The following is an 8,937-nucleotide window of genomic DNA, read 5'->3' as shown; positions in this document are numbered from 1 at the left end:
GACAACCATGAGCCAAGAAGTCCTGGCTATATTTCTTAGCTGTAGTTTATTATTATAAGAGATACTGTACTTGTGATCTACTGTATATGAAAAGCATATTGTCTGATCCCTAGCAACATGACGGTCATTTTCACCCCTCTTGTACAGGGCTGACATAAGCCCCAGCCCCATTACTTCACTTTTCAGTTCTGGAATGCCACACACTAGTCATATCTGGTATTAATGTGATCCATGTTCTTTGAGGTTGCAGAATTTGCTATTATTATCTGTGTGCAATGAACGTGCCCTGAGATATGGAATTGTCACATATTTTGGAATTAAGATTCCCACCAAAACAAGATAAAGTCCACACCTCCAGCACAGGGGCTGGCCCTGAGTTCCACCCTCAAGAGCTGAGTCCTATATAATAGCAAGGGACTGAAATCTGATAACAGTTCTTTATTGTACTAAATCTGATAACAGTTCTTTATTTTACCACCTGACCGAAAGCCAGCGAGAGCCATGAGGCTGCTTTCCCTGCTATTTTCCTTTTGAAGCAAAGGAACTTTGAATTTCTTGGATTTCCACACAAAGGACTTATTTCTTTCAAAACTTTAAGTATTCCTTTTTCTTTGTTTTGACCTTTTATCTTACCCGTGGCTGTTGTTTCTATAATTGTTACTTTGAATAATTTGATGTATACAGTATATGAACTATTTATATTGCATTTACAATAAAAGACTTAATGTCATTTTTTCAGCTACATACCGGGTTTGAGCACTGCAGAAAGAATCCTAGCCTTTCTGAAGATTTACTACCTGAAGTACTGTATTGTTTCAGTCAGTTAAAGTGTAACTGTCAGGCATAAAATCAAAAATCAATTCTTTATTTTTATCTGGTCAACAAGTAATAAGGATGCTAAGCAGGAAATCCAAAAGTTAAAATCACTATTACTTTTCATGTTGATAAATGATCATTCCCCAGTTTACCTGACTCTTATTTGGTACACAAAAAGGAAGTTGCAGGGCCTACTGGGTTGTCCTTTTTGGCTTCTCTATTTCCCCTCAGACTTAGCTAATGCAGCCTGATTGGCTGAAGCCTCATTTGTTCCTGTTTTCCCCTCCCACACCTCTGTTCCTCTCTGATTGGCCAATATTTCTCATGCTGAGACAATGCACTTTCTATAGTGAAGGGCGGGCAAATCAGGTTGAAGAGGGTAAGGGAGGAAATGACATCAGGATTGGCTTCAAAATAGCCACACTTAAAATGGGAAATGCTAAGAAGGATTTTCTCTTTTTTTTTACTGTAGAAAAACTAAAAAATCAACTAAAATCAAAACGTGGACAGTGCAATACATATGTTATGTAAATAGAGCAAGTATGTATCTAATTATATATGTGATTTTTTTTCTGAGATAAAATGGCTTACAGCTCCTCTTTAACAAATTCCATTCACAAGTTTAAAATAGTCAGAGTAGGTCCTCTGTCTCACCTACCGAGGTGGTGGCAGCTACCTGAAATATTGTGCATCAAAGTGTTTGTGTTGCTCCCATGTTCCCTCTTGGCCTGTCTGTCTGGCCAATTCCAGCAGTTTCAACGCATCGGTCGAATCCACGATATTGGATTGCCTGTGCCTTGAAACAGATTGGGAGGTATTGACCCGTCCAGCCACTAGGAGGCCTGTGACAGAGAGTTTGCTGAATGGCATAGCTCAGACCTAATTACCTTGCCCCATTACAACCGAGTCTCTAGTTGGGTAAGTGTGGGTACAGGCACCTATAGGTTGTTAGGTGTGGGAATACATTGGAGATGCAGGGTGTGTAGAGATTTGGGTTAAGTTCTGCTAGTCTGTATGATGATGGCTTAAGGATTTTGGTATGTTTCTTTTTTGTCTCCCCTTTCCTCCTCCCTCCACCTCTGTCTAGCTCCTGTGTGGACACGAAAGACACAGAGCACCGGCTGGAGATAGACGGACACCTCGGAGTGCGTTACTAGATAAGAGCTTGTGGGAGGAGGGGAGACACTTGGGCACACCTTTAGCTCATAAGACGCATTGGCATTTTCTCCCCACTTTAAGGGGAAACAATTTGGACTCCAAGGCCACATCGTAGTAATGGGGTGGCCCTTAGCATACTCTTTTAGGATTCTGTGGAGAAGCCATTCGGGCCTGTTTCTTTTTCTTTTTTTTTTTAAATACTGCAGTTTTTGGGTCAATTTTTGGGTCAAAAATTACAATATGTAAAAAAAGAAAAAAAACCAGGCTGGAATTGCTTCTCCACAGAATCCTAAAAGAGTATGCTAAGGGTCCCCCGTCCCCCATTACTACTGTAAGTGTACGATGTGGCCTTGGAGTCCAAATCTTTCCCATTATGCATAATGGCAAAGATCCACTACTTTTTAAATGAGTGTTGGCTAAAATTTTGTTGACTCACCTAAACAAAGGGATTACATCTTTAATCTATTGTGACCAGTCAGGCTTCATGCCTGGGAAAGGTAGTTGCATAAATGCAACTAAAGGCCAATATAAATGCCACCCATAATTATTCTACTTTTAGCTGTTGACATGGAAAAGGTCTTGGACTCAGTGGAGTTGCCTTCCCTTTGGGATCCATTGTGTAAATTTAGCTTCAGTGGGGTTTTTTTTTTTTGCACTGGGTAGAGAATAGAATATAACTCCAAAGTTGAGACAAACCTACAGATTTTTAGAAAACTGATCAAACAAAATAATCATTAACATTAAACACACATAACACAATTGAAAAATTTTGTTGTTAAAGATTCTTTATTTAAGTTTTAATTTTTATACAACAAAAATGGAGTTACAATTTATATAATTGATGATAATAAAATACAGATCTTGATAGATAGATCCTCAAGTCACAGATGAAACACTTCCTGAAGCCTCTGGAATCGTATATTGTAGAAGTATAGAGCTCCAAGATGGCAGACACAGTCTCAAAAATGAGATTTGTATGGGAAGAAGTTGTTAGGCTATTGGCCAACCACCAGACTTGGAGGACCAAGGTATCTTACTTATGCTGGATACACACGTTGATATTTCCCGCTCGATTCTCGTGATCGAACGGATCGATTCGATTATTACCAACATGCTGGATTCGGATTTCGATCGTTTCTGCCGTCGATTTGGCATACTTAATATCCGTTCGATCCCGAGAATCGAACGGGAAATATCAACGTGTGTATCCAGCATTAGTCTGGAACATCACCTTCGACCTGGCCGGCCTGGCCGGCTTTGTGTTTTGTGTTTTTTGAGTTTTGTTAGTTTTTTGTTTTTTGTGTTTTAGTTTTGTGTGTTTTTTTTAGTTGTTAGTGTTGTTAGTTTTTGTAGTTTTGTTAGTTTTTTGTGTTTTTTTGTGTTTTTTTTAGTTGTTAGTTTTGTTATTTTTTTTAGTTTTTTTTTTTTTTAGTTTTTTTGTGTTTTGTTTTGTTTGTTTTTTTAGTTTTGTTAGTTTTTGGTGTTTTTTTTTAGTTTGTTGTGTTTTTTTAGTTGTTAGTTTTGTTAGTTTTTTCAGTATTTTGTTTTGTTAGTTTTTTTAGTTTTGTTAGTTTTTAGTTTTTTGTGTTTTTTTAGATTTCTGTTTTTTGTGTTCTTAGTTTTTTTTTTAAGTTTTTTTGTTTTTTTTTGTTTTTTAGTTTTTATAGTTTTTTGTGTTTTTGTAGTTTTTTTTAAGTTTTTTTTAGTTTTGTGGGGGTTTTTTTTATTTTTTTGTGTTTTTTGTGTTTTTTTAAGTTTTTAGTGGTTTTTTTATTTTTTTGTTGTTGTTTTTTTATTTTTTTGTGTTTTTTTTTATTTTTTTGTGGTTTTTAAGTTTTTTTGTGTTTTTTAGTTTTGTTAGTTTTTTTGTTTTTTTTTTTTTTGGGGGGGGGGGGGGGGTTTGTTTTTTTAGTTTTTATAGTTTTTTTGTGTTTTTTTTTAGTTTTGTGTTATTTTTTAGTTTTTTGTATTTTGTTTTTCAGTTTTTTGTGTTTTTTTTTAGTTTTTATAGTTTTGTGTTTTTTTTTAGTTTTTTGTGTTTGTTTTAGTTTTTATAGTTTTTGTGTTTTTTATTTTTTGGGGTTTTTTTAGTTTTGTGTTTTTTTTAGTTTTTTGTATTTTTTTGTTCTTCAGTTTTTTGTGTTTTTTTTAGTTTTTGTGTTTTTTTAGTTTTTGTGTTTGGTGTGTTTTTTTTAGTTTTGTTAGTTTTTGTGTTTTGTGTTTTTTTTTTAGTTTTTAGTTTTATTTAGTTTTTTTGTGTTTTTTTTAGTTTGTGTGTTTTTAGTGTTTTTTTAGTTTTTTGGGTCTTTTTTAGTTTTTTGCATTTATTAATTTTTTGTGTGTTTTGTGTGTTTTTGTTAGTTTTTTTGTTTTGTTAGTTTTTGTGTTTTTTTAGTTTTTGTGTTTTTTTAGTTTTGTTAGTTTTTAGTGTTTTTTTTTTAGTTTTTTTTGTTGTTTTTTTTAGTTTTTTGTGTTTTTTTGTAGTTTTTTGTGTTTTGTTAGTTTTTGTGTATTTTTTTTTTAGTTTTAGTGTTTTTGTCGTTTTTTTTAGATTTTGTGTTTTTTTGAGTTTTGTGTTTATTTTTTTTTTTAGTTTTTAGTGTTTTTTTGTGTTTTTTAAGTGTTTTGTTTTTTTGTTTTTTTGTTTTTATAGTTTTTTGTGTTTTTGCAGTTTTTTTTTTATTTTTTTTTAGTTTTGTGGGTTTTTTTTAGTTTTTTGTGTTTTGTTAGTTTATGTGTTTTTTAGTTTTTGTGTTTTTCTTAGTTTTGTGTTTTTTTTAGTTTTTTGTGTTTTGTTAGTTGTTGTGTTTTTTTTTTAGTTTTGTTAGTTTTTTTGTGTTTTGTTAAGTTTTTAGTGTTAATTTTTTTAGTTTTTTATTGTTTTTTTTTAGTTTTTTGTGTTTTTTTTTAGTTTTTTGTGGTTTTTAGTGTTAGTTTTTTTATTTTTTTGTGGGTTTTTTTAGTTTTTTTTTTTGTTTTTTTAGTTTGTATAGTTTTTTGTGTTTTTTTTTTAGTTTTTTTTTTAGTTTTTATAGTTTTGTGGTTTTTTTGAGTTTTTTGTGGTTTTTTTTAGTTTTTATAGTTTTTTGTGTTTTTTATTTTTTGGGTTTTTTTTAGTTTTGTAGTTTTTTTTTAGTTTTTTGTATTTTTTTTGTTTTTCAGTTTTTTTGTGTTTTGTTAGTTTTTTTAGTTTTTGTGTTTTTTTTAGTTTTTTTTAGTTTTTGTAGTTTTTGTGTTTGGTGTGTTTTTTTTAGTTTTGTTAGTTTTTGTGTTTTTTTTTTTTATTTTAGTTTTTAGTTTTTTTGTGTTTTTTGTGTTTTTTTAGTTTGTGTGTTTTTAGTGTTTTTTTAGTTTTTTGAGTCTTTTTTAGTTTTTTGCGTTTATTAATTTTTTGTGTGTTTTTGTGTTTTTTTAGTTTGTGTTTTTTTACTTTTGTTAGTTTGTAGTGTTTTTTGTTTAGTTTTTTGTTGTTGTTTTTTTTAGTTTTTTGTGGGGTTTTTTTTAGTTTTTTGTGTTTTGTTAGTTTTTGTGTTTTTTTTTTTTAGTTTTTGTGTTTTTTTCGTTTTTTTTAGATTTTGTGTTTTTTTGAGTTTTGTGTTTATTTTATTTTTTTAGTTTTTAGTGTTTTTTTGTGTTTTGTAAGTGTTTTGTTTTTTTGTTTTTTAGTTTTTATAGTTTTTTGTGTTTTTGCAGTTTTTTTTAAAGTTTTTTTTTTAGTTTTGTGGGGTTTTTTTTAGTTTTTTGTGTTTTGTTAGTTTTTGTGTTTTTTAGTTTTTGTGTTTTTTTTAGTTTTGTGTGTTTTTTTTGTTTTTTGTGTTTTGTTAGTTTTTGTGGTTTTTTTTAGTTTTGTTAGTTTTTTTGTGTTTTGTTAAGTTTTTAGTGTTTATTTTTTTAGTTTTTTGTTGTGGTTTTTTTTAGTTTTTTGTGGTTTTTAGTGTTGTTAGTTTTTTTATTTTTTTGTGGGTTTTTTTTTTGTTTTTTTTAGTTTTTATAGTTTTTTGTGGGTTTTTTTAGTTTTTTTTTTTAGTTTTTATAGTTTTGTGGTTTTTTTGAGTTTTTTGTGTTTTTTTGAGTTTTTATAGTTTTTTGTGTTTTTTTATTTTTTGTGTTTTTTTTAGTTTCGGGTTTTTTTTTTAGTTTTTTGTATTTTGTTTTTCAGTTTTTTGTGGTTTTTTTAGTTTTATTTTAGTTTTTATAGTTTTGTGGGTTTTTTTTAGTTGTTTGTGTTTTTTTCGTTTTTATAGTTTTTTGTGTTTTTTTATTTTTTGGGTTTTTTTTAGTGTTGTGCTGTTTTTTTTTAGTTTTTATAGTTTTGTGGGTTTTTTTTTAGTTTTTTGTGTTTTTTTATTTTTTATAGTTTTTTGTGTTTTTTTATTTTTTGGGTTTGTTTTAGTTTTGTGTTTTTTTAGTTTTTTTGTATTTTGTTTTTCAGTTTTTTGTGTTTTTTAGTTTTTTTTTTAGTTTTTATAGTTTTGTGATTTTTTTTTTTAGTTTTTTTGTGTTTTTTTAGTTTTTATAGTTTTTTGTGTTTTTTTATTTTTGGGGGTTTTTGTAGTTTTGTGGTTTTTTTAGGTTTTTGTATTTTGTTTTTCAGTTTTTTGTGTTTTTTTAGTTTTTATAGTTTTGTGTTTTTTTTTTAGTTTTTTTGTGTTTTTTTAGTTTTTATAGTTTTTTGTGTTTTTTTATTTTTTGGGGTTTTTGTAGTTTTGTGGGTTTTTTTAGGTTTTTGTATTTTGTTTTTCAGTTTTTTTAGTTTTTTTTAGTTTTTATAGTTTTGTGTTTTTTTTTAGTTTTTTTGTGTTTTTGTAGTTTTTATAGTTTTTTGTGTTTTTCTATTTTTTGGGGTTTTTGTAGTTTTGTGGGGTTTTTTAGTTTTTTTGTATTTTTTTGTTTTTCAGTTTTTTGCGTTTTATTAGTTTTTGTAGTTTTTGTGTTTGGTGTGTTTTTTTTTTAGTTTTGTTAGTTTTTGTGTTTTGGTTGTTTTTTATTTTAGTTTTTAGTTTTTTTGTGTTTTTTGTGTTTTTTTTAGTTTGTGTGTTTTTAGTGTTTTTTTAGTTTTTTGGGTCTTTTTTAGTTTTTTGCGTTTATTAATTTTTTGTGTGTTTTGTGTGTTTTTGTTAGTTTTTTTGTTTTGTTAGTTTTTGTGTTTTTTTAGTTTGTGTTTTTTTTTTAGTTTTGTTAGTTTGTAGTGTTTTTTTTAGTTTTTTGTTGTTGTTGTTTTTAGTTTTTTGTGGTTTTTTTTTTTAGTTTTTTGTGTTTTGTTAGTTTTTGTGTTTTTTTTTTTTAGTTTGTGTTTTTTTCGTTTTTTTTAGATTTTGTGTTTTTTTGAGTTTTGTGTTTATTTAATTTTTTTAGTTTTTAGTGTTTTTTTGTGTTTTGTAAGTGTTTTGTTTTTTTGTTTTTTAGTTTTTATAGTTTTTTGTGTTTTTGCAGTTTTTTTTAAGTTTTTTTTTTAGTTTTGTGGGTTTTTTTTAGTTTTTTGTGTTTTGTTAGTTTTTGTGTTTTTTAGTTTTTGTGTTTTTTTAGTTTTGTGTGGTTTTTTTTGTTTTTTGTGTTTTGTTAGTTTTTGTGGTTTTTTTTAGTTTTGTTAGTTTTTTTGTGTTTTGTTAAGTTTTTAGTGTTTATTTTTTTATTTTTGTTGTTGTTTTTTTAGTTTTTTGTGGTTTTTTTTAGTTTTTTGTGGTTTTTAGTGTTGTTAGTTTTTTTTATTTTTTTGTGGGGTTTTTTTTTTTTTTTTTTAGTTTTTATAGTTTTTTGTGGGTTTTTTTTAGTTTTTTTTTTTAGTTTTTATAGTTTTGTGGTTTTTTTGAGTTTTTTGTGTTTTTTTGAGTTTTTATAGTTTTTTGTGTTTTTTTATTTTTTGTGTTTTTTTTAGTTTCGGGTTTTTTTTTAGTTGTTTGTATTTTGTTTTTCAGTTTTTTGTGTTTTTTTTTAGTTTTATTTTAGTTTTTATAGTTTTGTGGGTTTTTTTTAGTTGTTTGTGTTTTTTTCGTTTTTATAGTTTTTTGTGTTTTTTTATTTTTTGGGGTTTTTTTAGTGTTGTGGTTTTTTTTTTTAGTTTTTATAGTTTTGTGGGTTTTTTTTAGTTTTTTGTGTTTTTTTTATTTTTTATAGTTTTTTGTGTTTTTAATTTTTTGGGTTTGTTTTAGTTTTGTGTTTTTTTTAGTTTTTTTGTATTTTGTTTTTCAGTTTTTTGTGTTTTTTTAGTTTTTTTTTTAGTTTTTATAGTTTTGTGATTTTTTTTTAGTTTTTTAGTGTTTTTTTAGTTTTTATAGTTTTTTATGTTTTTTTATTTTTTGGGGTTTTTGTAGTTTTGTGGTTTTTTTAGGTTTTTGTATTTTGTTTTTCAGTTTTTTGTGTTTTTTTAGTTTTTATAGTTTTGAGGGTTTTTTGTTAGTTTTTTTGTGTTTTTTTAGTTTTTATAGTTTTTTGTGTTTTTTTATTTTTGGGGTTTTTTGTAGTTTTGTGGTTTTTTTTAGTTTTTTGTATTTTTTTGTTTTTCAGTTTTTTGCGTTTTTTTAGTTTTTTTAGTTTTTGTGTTTTTTGTGTTTTTTTAGTTTTGTTAGTTTTTGTAGTTTTTGTGTTTGGTGTGGTTTTTTTTAGTTTTGTTAGTTTTTGTATTTTGTTTGTTTTTTTAGTTTTTAGTTTTATTTAGTTTTTTTGTGTTTTTTTTAGTTTTTGTGTTTATTGTGTTTTTTTTAGTTTTTTGTGTTTTGTTATTTTTTTTTTAGTTTTTTGTGTTTTTTAGGTTTTGTGTTTTTTTTTAGTTTTTTGTTTTTTTTTAGTTTTTTTAGTTTACCTACCCTCCTTTTTTTGGTGTTAAGTTTATGCATTTTTTATATATTTTCTAGAGGAATTACCTCCTTTTTAATCTTTTTTTGGTAGAGGCCCTAAGAAGTGCCGATTTTTAATTTTTTTAGCACTCCCTACATACTTATTCATGCCTAACCCCGCCCTTTTTTT

This window comes from Hyperolius riggenbachi, chromosome 1, assembly GCF_040937935.1.
Source record: "Hyperolius riggenbachi isolate aHypRig1 chromosome 1, aHypRig1.pri, whole genome shotgun sequence".
Taxonomy (NCBI): domain Eukaryota; kingdom Metazoa; phylum Chordata; class Amphibia; order Anura; family Hyperoliidae; genus Hyperolius; species Hyperolius riggenbachi.
The sequence above is the reverse complement of the archived record's forward strand: the minus strand, read 5'-3'. Positions refer to the sequence as shown.